We start from the raw sequence: 4203 nt of genomic DNA on the forward strand, positions 1-4203 counted from the left end.
TTCCTGTCTAGGGTGAGGGACCCAAGAGATAGCACCACCAGAATGTGAACCTGTGACAGAGGAGAATTTGGGAAGCTATTGGGAGAAGGTGTTTGACCTTGACCGCAAAGAAGACAGAGGAGAAGCCTTCCATGCAGGGAGCGGAAAGAAAGGCTTTCTCATAGAAGAGGTGCCTTGCACAATTGCTCAGGAAACTAGACATGAATGAACAGGAGTCACTATGCATGCCAGGATAGCAGGATTATGAAAGGCCAGAGTGTTTGCCCTGCAGTCGATCAGAGACAGGGCCTTGCAGTGTCCTGGAGAAGACCCACAAATCCAATTTCCCTACCCACCTGTTCTGCTTCACTATTGATGATGACCAGGTGAGATCCATGCTGGGCACAGTGCTCCTTGGCATCAAACCAGTTGTGTGTTATATTGGAAAAGTAATAGCAGGAGCCCTCAAATGTCACCCATACGTTGGGGCAGGTCTTACAGGAGGACCCTGGAGGAGAGGAGAGAGGTCAGTTCTGCTGGGTTGGAGTTGCACTGGCCACTACATCTGCCTCCAGCTCAGTGAGGCATCTGTGCCAATCAACCTGCTGTGTCCCTGGTAGTTTGCACTGGGAGTGCCTGATGCGTCCCCCTCCAGGGACCATGGTCAAGAGACCTCATAGAGTAGTTCAAGGGACTCCAACTTTTGTCAACTCTGGTGGGCGTAGTTACAATGCCCCTGCAGAACCACTACTGTCCACAGTGACGCGGGAAGAACTCCATCCTTCTCACAGCCCTCCCTCTCCACCATCCACCGGGAACCCCAGCCTCCTACCATTGCCTGCCTGCAAAGCCTCCACGAGCCGGAACATTTCTCCCTGAAAGAGGTCCCGGTGGTACCGAGCATCTGCCAGTCCTTGGACAACTAAGAGACACACAGAGAAGGCTGGTCAAGAACGTGGAGGGTGAGGGACAATGCTGTGGGAGGAAGCCCCCACTTCCATCAGCACTTACATTCATTGTTCAGTTGATTCAGTTCATCCTGCAGGAGGGCTGTGATCGCCAGGACTGAGGAAGGAGAAGAGAACATGCCCTAGACCTTTACACCACTGATAGGTTCTAGTCCCAGGTCCCCAACCCTCCTGTGTAGTTTGAGTAAAGGAAACCATGGTCATCGGCTCATTCCCAGCTCCTGGGGACCCCTGGGTCGCAGAGGAGAATCGGCTCATTCCCAGCTCCTGGGGCCCGTGGGTGGCAGAGGAGAAGAACTCCAGGAGCATTTGGTGACTGTCGTCTTCACCACAGCAGTTGTCGGGTCTCTCAGCGGTGGTGAGGCTGGCTGTGCTCAGTCTGCTAGCCTCTCAGTACAGTCCATTGCAAACCACTTGTGCCAACCAGAATCCTCCGAGCATGATAGCATCCTCCTAAAATTATTATGACCACGAACACAGCCTAACCTCCCCTTACAGCTCCATCTCCGCCCCAGACCTGCAGGACCCACCTCTGGAGACTGCAGCTTGTGCCCCTGCTCCCTTCTAACCCCCACCCCCACCGGCCTGGCCACCTCACCCTTGGCTAAGGCCACTCCAAGAATACTGGCCAGCAGAAACAGCATGAACGTCATTGCCAGGGAGAAAAACTTCCAGGGCTTAGCCTGGGGCCGTGGTCCTGTGTGGAATGGAGCAAACGTTAGTAAGCACAGCCGTGAAAATGACTGCACAAGTCAGACTCCTATCACTGGGGAGGGGAGACCTTGGGTTATCAAAGGCTTCAAGGAGGGGACTGGGGAATGAGGAGGAGCCCTAAGCATCCTGCCCACATCTGACCAGAGCACTGGTGTGCACCCAGACTCAGCACATCAGGATGTGTGGAACTTCCCCTGCTCAGAGTATCTCTACTCACCAGGTGTCCTGGGCATGGGGAGAGGTCTTTGGGGGAGGTCCATTGGGTGAGCTGCTGTACCTGCCTTCCACCCTGCCTGCTGCTGGTTCTGCACAGCTGCTCCCAGCCCCAGGAGTAATGAGTGAAGACAGTCCCATCCTATTGGAGGACATACCCCCCAAACGAGCCACCCCCCCCCATTTCCTTCCTGGCTCAGCAGTGTCCATTATCACTACTGGGCGTACCGTATCACCATGTCACGAGGCACAGGCATCAGTCAGAAGGTGTTTTGCCCCAACTTTTCTCCACAAATTTTATTTCTCTCTGCTTTGGAGTGAGACAGACATAGCCCCAAGACTGTGCCTCATAATCTATGTTACATATCACTCTAGATGTCTGATCACATTTGCCTGTAAGGATCTTGTTGCTTCTCAGAGCTAAAGCTGTGGTCATGGAAACTTCCGTGGTATTTTTATGACTCTCAGAACATGTGGCCAAAGGTATTCTCAATACTTGAATTGAGCCCTCTCGATGTTTTAATAGAGAGCTGGTTACACGGCTGAAAAGAAACCTTCAAATGTCTATGAAATGTCTCCCAGGTATCGATCCACTTGTTAGGGAATATGCGTATATCGTATCACTGGATACGTCCTTTGGATTTCAGCTGTTCTCATCTTCTCTCTCTTTATCACTGCTTCTCAGCAATCCGACTAGAATGTGTGTAGATTCTGTGTGTGTGTGTGTGTGTGCATGTGCGTGTGTGCATGTGCATGTGTGCATGTGTGTGACTATAAATTTAGTCAGAATTTACCTTGCTTGGGGGTCATTGTACCTGAAGCTTGATTATATTTCATAATGTTTAGAAAACTCTCAGCCAATAGCTAGTGAAATATTCTTCCACTCTGTGTTCTCTCTTTTCCTTCTGGGACTCCAGGACTGCGCATGTGAGCACTTTGGATATTGCCTATAGTGCTTGCATACTTTGTTCTTTCCGGTCTGGTTTTAAGGTTGTAGAATACAAAAATGTTGATCGGATACGTAAACCCCCATCGAATTCACAATAAAGTTTTCACAAATTACAGACCAAGTTCATGTTAGGGAATGACTCTGGCCTTGTGCTCAGAGAGAGAAGATTTAGAAGAAGGCTGCCCAAGTTTCCATGACCACAGCTTTGTCTCTGAGAAGCAAGTAGATCCTATCGGGCGAATGGTATGAAAAACCCAGTAGGACACATGCAGTTTGAGCACATTCCTGGGGCAGCCTCTCTCCTACAGTGATTTGGAGAAATTAAATTTGTGGAGGAAAAGTTGAGCAAACTTCCTTCACCCTCATGCCTGTGCCTCATGGTATGAACTGATGATGTGCCAGCTAGTGTGTGTGAGCCTGTACTCAGCCCAGAATGAAATGGGGGATCACTAATGGGGGAGGTGGGGGAGGCGGGGGCACAAACCATTTGTCATAGAGTCGGCTCTGTCTCATGGAAACCAAGGTGTGTCTGAGTAGAGCTATGTTAGTGTTGTTGTGTTAGGTGCCAATGATTTGGTGCCTGCCCAGGACAACCTTCAGCGCAGCAGAGTGAAGCCCTGCCAGTCCTACACCTTTCTCTCAACCCTCTGCTGCAGCCACCGTGTCACTCCACCCCCTCGAGGGTCTTCCTCTTGTTTGCTGCTCCTCGACTTTGCCGAACAGGATGTCCTTCTCCAGGGACTGGTCTTTCCTGACAACACGTCCAACGTCTGTAAGCCAACGTCTCCCCATCCTTGCCTCTAAGGAGCGACCTGGCTGTACTTCTTCCAAGAGAGATTTCTTTGCCATTTTGGCAGTCCCTGGTACTTTCCATAGTCCTCTCCAGCACCACACTTCAAAGGCATCGATTCACCTTTGACCCGCCTTATTTAATGTCCAATTTTCACAGGCATATGAGGTGATTCAAAATACCACGGCTTGAGTCAGGCACACCTTAGTCCTCAGAGGAACATCCTTGCTTTTCAGCACTTTCCAGAGGTCTGGGCCGCAGATTTATGCAACGCAATTTGTCTTTTGATCTCGTGACTGCTGCTTTCCTCAACACTGATTGTGGAACCCAGCAAGACAAAATCCTTGACAATTTTAATCTCTCCTCCATTTTTCATGGTGTTCCCTGTGGGTCCAATTGTGAGGATTTGGGTTTTCTTTACACGGAGTTGTATGTACACCACACTGAAGGCTGCAACCCTTGATCTTCACCAGCAAATGCTTCAAGTCTTCCTCACTTTGAGCAAGCAAGGTGTGTTAGTCCGGGTACTTTAGAGAAACAAATCCACAGAAACTCATGTATAAGAGAGAGTTTTATATAAAGGTTAAGTG

The sequence above is a fragment of the Echinops telfairi genome, unplaced genomic scaffold, assembly GCF_000313985.2.
Source record: "Echinops telfairi isolate 266 unplaced genomic scaffold, ASM31398v2 ScPeMD7_30;HRSCAF=105, whole genome shotgun sequence".
Lineage (NCBI taxonomy): Eukaryota > Metazoa > Chordata > Mammalia > Afrosoricida > Tenrecidae > Echinops > Echinops telfairi.